The sequence below is a fragment of the Triticum urartu genome, chromosome 2 (assembly GCF_003073215.2).
Source record: "Triticum urartu cultivar G1812 chromosome 2, Tu2.1, whole genome shotgun sequence".
NCBI lineage: Eukaryota > Viridiplantae > Streptophyta > Magnoliopsida > Poales > Poaceae > Triticum > Triticum urartu.
In genome coordinates this window covers 736363032-736370697 of record NC_053023.1, presented here as the reverse complement: position 1 = coordinate 736370697, position 7666 = coordinate 736363032, and positions in this window count along the sequence as shown.

Here is a 7666-nt window from a genome sequence, read left to right as displayed (position 1 = left end):
GGTAGAAATCAAGAAAGAACATCAAGTGTTGATGGTTGACAAGACCACTAGTTTCAAGAAAAGGGCAAAAGGGAAGAAGGGGAACTTCAAGAAGAACGGCAAGCAAGTTGCTGCTCAAGTGAAGAAGCCCAAGTCTGGTCCGAAGCCTGAGACTAAGTGCTTCTACTGCAAAGGCACTAGTCACTGGAAGCGGAACTGCCCCAAGTATTTGGTGGATAAGAAGGATGGCAAAGTGAACAAAAGTATATTTGATATACATGTTATTGATTTGTACTTTACTAGTGTTTATAGCAACCCCTCAGTATTTGATACTGGATCAGTTGCTAAGAGTAGTAACTCGAAACAGGAGTTGCAGAATAAACAGAGACTAGTTAAGGGTGAAGTGACGATGTGTGTTGGAAGTAGTTCCAAGATTGATATGATCATCATCGCACACTCCCCTATACTTTCGGGATTAGTGTAGAACCTAAATAAGTGTTATTTGGTTTTTGCGTTGAGCCTGAATATGATTTGATCAGGTTTATTGCAATACGGTTATTCATTAAAGTCAGAGAATAATTGTTGTTCTGTTTACATGAATAAAACCTTCGATGGTCATACACCCAATGAAACAAGTTCATTGGATCTCAATCGTAGTGATACACATATTCATAATATTGAAACCAAAAGATGCAAAGTAAATAATGATAGTGCAACTTATTTGTGGCACTGCCGTTTAGGTCATATTGGTGTAAAGCGCATGAAGAAACTCCATGCTGATGGGCTTTTGGAATCACTTGATTATGAATCACTTGATGCTTGCGAACCATGCCTTATGGGCAAGATGACTAAAACGCCGTTCTCCGAAACAATGAAGCAAGCAACAGATTTGTTGGAAATCATACATACTGATGTATGTGGTCCGATGAATATTAAGGCTTGCAGCAGGTATCATTATTTTCTGACCTTCATAGATGATTTGAGCAGATATGGGGATATCTACTTGATGAAACATAAGTCTGAAACATTTGAACAGTTCAAAGAATTTCAGAGTGAAGTGGAAAATCATCGTGACAAGAAAATAAAAGTTTCTACGATATGATCGCATAGGTAAAATATTTGAGTTACGAGTTTGGCCTTCAATTAAAACAATGTGAAATAGTTTCACTACTCACGCCACCTGGAACACCATAGTGTAATGGTGTGTCCGAACGTCATAACCGTACTTTATTAGATATAGTGCGATCTATGATGTCTCTTACCGATCTACCACTATCGTTTTGGGGTTATGCATTAGAGACAGCTGCATTCACGTTAAAGAGGGCACCATCTAAATCCGTTGAGACGACACCGTGTGAACTATGGTTTGGCAAGAAACCTAAGCTGTCGTTTCTTAAAGTTTGGAGTTGCGATGCTTATGTGAAAAAGTTTCATCTCGATAAGCTCAAACTCAAATCGGAGAAATATGTCTTCATAGGATACCTAAAGGAGACAGTTGGGTACACCTTCTATCATAGATCCGAAGGCAAGACATTCATTGGTAAGAATGGATCCTTTCTAGAGAAGGAGTTTCTCTCGAAAGAAGTGAGTGGGAGGAAAGTAGAACTCGATAAGGTAATTGTACCTTCTCCCTTATTGGAAAGTAGTTCATCACAGAAATCTGTTCCTGTGACTACTACACCAATTAGTGAGGAAGCTAATGATGATGATCATGTAACTTCAGATCAAGTTACTACCGAATCTCGTAGGTAAACCAGAGTGAGATCCACACCAGAGTGGTACGGTAATCTTGTTCTGGAAGTTATGTTACTAGACCATGACGAACCTACGAACTATGAGGATGCGATGATGAGCCCAGATTCCGCAAAATGGCTTGAGGCCATGAAATTTGAGATGGGATCCATGTATGAGAACAAAGTATGGACTTTGGTTGACTTGCCCGATGATCGGCAAGCCATAGAAAATAAATGGATCTTCAAGAGGAAGACGGACGCTGATAGTGGTGTTACTATCTACAAAGCTAGAATTGTCGCAAAAGGTTTTCGACAAGTTCAAGGTGTTGACTACGATGAGAGTTTCTCACTCGTATCTATGCTTAAATCTGTCCGAATCATGTTAGCAATTGCCGCATTTTATGAAATCTGGCAAATGGATAACAAAACTGCAATCCTTAATGGATTTCTTAAAGAAGAGTTGTATATGATGCAACCAGAAGTTTTTGTCAATCCTAAAGGTGTTAACAAAATGTGCAAACTCCAGCGATCCATCTATGGACTTGTGTAAGCATCTCGGAGTTGGAATATACGCTTTGATAAGTTGATCAAAGCATATAGTTTTATACAGACTTGCGGTGAAGCCTGTATTTACAAGAAAGTGAGTGGGAGCACTACAGCATTTTTGATAAGTATATGTGAATGACATATTGTTGATCGGAAATAATGTAGAATTATTCTGCAAAGCATAAAGGAGTGTTTGAAAGGAGTTTTTCAAAGAAAGTCCTCGGTGAAGTTGCTTACATATTGAGCATCAAGATCTATAGAGATAGATCAAGACGCTTGATAAGTTTTTTCAATAAATACATACCTTGACAAGATTTTGAAGTAGTTCAAAATGGAACAGTCAAAGAAAGAGTTTCTTGCCTATGTTATAAGGTGTGAAATTGAGTAAGACTCAAAGCCCGACCACGGCAGAAGATAGAAAGAGAATGAATGTCATTCCCTATGCCTTGGTCATAGGTTCTATAAAGTATGCCATGCTGTGTACCAGATCTATTGTATACCCTACCACTGAGTTTGGCAAGGGAGTACAATAGTGATCTAGGAGTAGATCAATGGACAGCGGTCAAAATTATCCTTAGTGGAATAAGGATATGTTTCTCGATTATGGAAGTGAAAAAAGGTTCGTCGTAAAGGGTTACGCCGATGCAAGTTTTGACACTAATCTAGATGACTCTAAGTCTCAGTCTAGATACATATTGAAAGTGGGAGCAATTAGCTAGAGTAGCTCCATGCAGAGCATTGTTGACATAGAAATTTGCAAAATACATGCGGATCTGAATGTGGCAGACCCGTTGACTAAGATTCTCTCACAAGCAAAACATGATCACACCTTAGTACTCTTTGTGTGTTAATCACATAGCGATGTGAACTAGATTACTGAATCTAGTAAACCCTTTGGGTGTTGGTCACATGGCGATGTGAACTATGGGTGTTAATCACATGATGATGTGAACTATCGATGTTAATCACATGGTGATGTGATCTAGATTATTGACTCTAGTGCAAGTGGGAGACTGAAGGAAATATGCCCTAGAGGCAATAATAAAGTTATTATTTATTTCCTTATATCATGATAAATGTTTATTATTCATGCTAGAATTGTATTAACCGGAAACATAATACATGTGTGAATACATAGACAAACAGAATGTCACTAGTATGCCTCTACTTTACTAGCTCGTTAATCGAAGATGGTTATGTTTCCTAGCCATAGACATGAGTTGTCATTTGATTAATGGGATCACATCATTAGGAGAATGATGTGATTGACATGACCCATTCCGTTAGCTTAGCACACGATCGTTTAGTATGTTGCTATTGCTTTCTTCATGACTTATACATGTTCCTATGACTATGAGATTATGCAACTCCCGTTTACCAGAGGAACACTTTGTGTGCTACCAAACGTCACAACGTAACTGGGTGATTATAAAGGTGCTCTACAGGTGTCTCCGAAGGTACTTGTTGGGTTGGCGTATTTCGAGATTAGGATTTGTCACTCCGATTGTCGGAGAGGTATCTCTGGGCCCTCTCGGTAATGCACATCACTTAAGCCTTGCAAGCATTGCAACTAATGAGTTAGTTGCGAGATGATGTATTACGGAACGAGTAAAGAGACTTGCCGGTAACGAGATTGAACTAGGTATTGAGATACCGACGATCGAATCTCGGGCAAGTAACATACCGATGACAAAGGGAACAACATATGTTGTTATTCGGTCTGACCGATAAAGATCTTCATAGAATATGTAGGAGCCAATATGGGCATCCAGGTCCCGCTATTGATTATTGACCGGAAACGTGTCTCGGTCATGTCTACATTGTTCTCGAACCGTAGGGTCCGCACGCTTAAGGTTTCAATGACAGTTATATAATGAGTTTATGAGTTTTGATGTACTGAAGGAGTTCGGAGTCCCGGATGAGATCGGGACATGACGAGGAGTCTCGAAATGGTCGATACGTAAAGATCGATATATTGGACGACTATATTCGAACATCGGAAAGGTTCCGAGTGGTTCGGGTATTTTTCAAAGTACCGGGGAGTTACGGGAATACGGGGGAGAAGTATTGGGCCTTATTGGGCCATACGGGAAAGAGAGAGGGGCTGCCTAGGGCAGGCCGCGCGCCCCCCCAAGGCCTAGTCCGAATTGGACTAGGGGGAGGGGCTGCGCCCCCTCCTTCCTTCCCTTCTCCCTTCCCCTTCCTTGTCTCCTACTCCTACTACATGGAAGGACTCCTAGTTGGACTAGGAAAGGGGGGATCCTACTCCCGGTGGGAGTAGGACTCCCCTAGGGCGCGCCATAGAGAGGGCCGGCCCTCCCCTCCTCCACTCCTTTATATACGGGGGCAGGGGGCACCCCATAGACACACAAGTTGATCTTCGTGATCGTTCCTTAGCCGTGTGCGGTGCCCCCTCCACCATATTCCACCTTGATCATATTGTAGCGGTGCTTAGGCGAAGCCCTGCAGTGGTAAAACATCAAGATCGTCACCACGCCGTCGTGCTGACGGAACTCCTCCCCGACGCTTTGCTGGATCGGAGCCCGGGGATCGTCATCGAGCTGAACGTGTGCCAAGAACTCGGAGGTGCCGGAGTAACGGTGCTTGGATCGGTCGGATCATGAAGACGTACGACTACATCAACCACGTTTATATAACGCTTCCGCTTTTGGTCTACGAGGGTACGTGGACAACACTCTCCCCTCTTGTTGCTATGCATCACCATGATCTTGCGTGTGCGTAGGAATTTTTTTGAAAATACTACGTTCCCCAACAGCAGGATGGCGAGGGGATGGCGGGGTGGTTCTCTGCTGCGGCCGCCACGCCATGGCGAGGTTCAGTGGTGTCCGCGCGTTGTATGTCTTTGGCGAGTGGCTCTGGATCTGGATCCGGTGAGTTAGTCTGGCAGGGTTGCGTGCGGCCGGGCTATGGAGGTGGAGGTAGGAGGAGGCGGGGGAGATGTGGTCGTCGGTGTTGGTTTTGGGCTCTGTCTCTAGCTGGCATCGGCGGTGTGTACAACTGGGATGCCATTGCCTCCGGTGGTGCCTTCCAATTTGTGGCGTCAACAGCGCAGGGCCTAGGGGCGTGCATAGGTGGAGCCGTGGGGGTTGGTGCCGGTTGTGGTGGTGTGGGTGTGCTGCAGCGGCTTGGATCGATCCGCCCTTCCAACCTCAGTGCTCGAGGTGAGCAGTTGCGTCTGTGGAGGGCCTCTTTCTAAACCTGGTGAGGACGCTTGCCGCCATCAGGAAGGGGGTGGCGAGGTCTCACGCTCATGGGCTTGCCGGACTTGGCAGCAAGCATGGTGCATGAAGGACTGGGATGCGAAGTCTCAGGCGAAAGCCTAGTGCTGACCTCATAGGCAGCGATGATGGCGATGCCTTGGGGCGTCGCTTCTCTTCTTGAAGGCATCATCGTGGAGCTTATTCTGCCCGTTCTTTGATGTGCTTCGGGCGAAAGCCTTAGATTCTTTTCTGAATCGGATGACGATGGCATTTTTGATGTCATTGTCCCCCTTTGGGGGCGTTGTCTTGAAGCCATGATTCCGCTGCTGGTCTTTGATGTCTCGGTTGGAGCGTGGCTAGTTTGGTGGAGTGTATGGTGGCGGCGGTGGAAGTGATGTGTGGCGGCGGTCATTGCCTAGGTCATCTTGGTGCTGATGGTTGATCTCTCTCTTGGTGGCCAGTTGCGGCGGTGAGGTCTCGGAGTTCGGTGCCCTTCGACGATGCTTGAGGTTTGGTTGCCTCAGGTGCTCTGGCTCTCTCTATTTGTGATGTTGGCCGTGGTGTGGCCCAGAGGAGGTGTAGGGTTGTCTCGGCAGAATATTGCCCTTCGGCATGGTCTGTGGCTCTCTTCGTTGCGGTGTGCCTAGGCAGTGAGATGCCCTTTGATGGTGGTTGCGACTTCCTAGCTCTTCAAGGTGCAGAGGGATCGCATGGCAAGTGGAAACTTCTTATCTACATCTTCTCGGTGGCGGATCTCCTTTCGACTGATCCAACTAAGCTCGCTCTTGCTCTCCTCGGTTTGCCTGTCGGTGATGAATACTAAGTTCTTGGTGTTGGCTGCTTGTTGTAGCTTGCTTCTTGTTCTTCTTCTGTTGTTGCCTGTTCTTCTATTGTGTGTTGTAGCTCGCTTCTGTTTCTTCTTCTGTTGCTCTCTGTTCTTCTTGTATCTATAGTACCCTCTCAGCTGTATCTCACTCTTATATATAATGAAAATGGTTTAGGTCGGGGTAAGCACGTCAAAAAACACACACACTGCTTGTGCTGCACCCACGCACCGCGGAACAGCTTGCTAGCTCGGAGCCTCTAGCTAGTCAGCTCCTACTGATCATAAACTCTAAAACACCACAACTAAGGTTCTTACACTTGGAGACGAACATGCTGCAATGCAAAATCACACGAACCACTTGTCAGTGCACGCACGTAAATCCACAACAAATTAAGATAATATAGTAACTGGCATGCATGCATGCATGCACGCAGAGATCCTCGGCGCGCACGAAGTCGTCCTCCTCGTCCATGAAGGCCACGGTGAAACGGAAGAGTGTGGCCAACGTAGCCCTGATCTCCCCGTGCCCTCAGTACGCCCTCAGTTCAACCTGCCGCTGGTAGGGAACTCCTTGCATGCTCACCTTGACATACTGGCACTCCGCCTTGGCCGACGACGCGCTGCCGCTGCCCGGCTGAAAGTGCGTTATATCAACTAGAGGGGGTGAATAGGCGATTTTATGAAATTCTTCACTGAGGAATTTGCCGGAGAGGAAATACCTTAGCGAAGAACTACTAGCAGCGGAATAAGTACTCAAAAGTAAACATAACAGAATACATGCATAGTCCTCATGATGAAATGAAGACAGGCACAGAGTACAGGAAGTGTAAGCACAGGATAACACAGGATGAAGACAATCAGACTGATGAAATTGAACTGAGGAAATTGAGAAAGTCTTCAGTCAAAGTCTTCAAGCACAGATATGAACAAGCACACAACACAGTTATGAGGAAATGAAAGAGTTGAGGAAATGGAACCAGTAAGCTTGGTGAAGACAATGATGTGGTAGACCAATTCCAACTGCTGTCTCAGTTGTACGTCTGGTTGGAGCGGCTGAGTATTTAAACTCGAGGACACACAGTCCCGGACACCCAGTCCTGAACACGCAGCTCAGGACACCCAGTCGTCACCGTATTCTCCTTGAACTAAGGTCACACAAACCTCGTCCAATCACTCGTGGTAAGTCTTCAGGTGACTTCCAAACCTTCACAAACTTGGTCACTCGGCAATCCACAATTCCTCTTGGATGCTCTAGACCATGATGCCTAACCGTCTAGAAGAAGCACAGTCTTCAAAGGTAACAAGCGTCGGATCCACGCAGGATCAATCTCTTCTGTGATGCTCAATCACTTGGGGTTTGT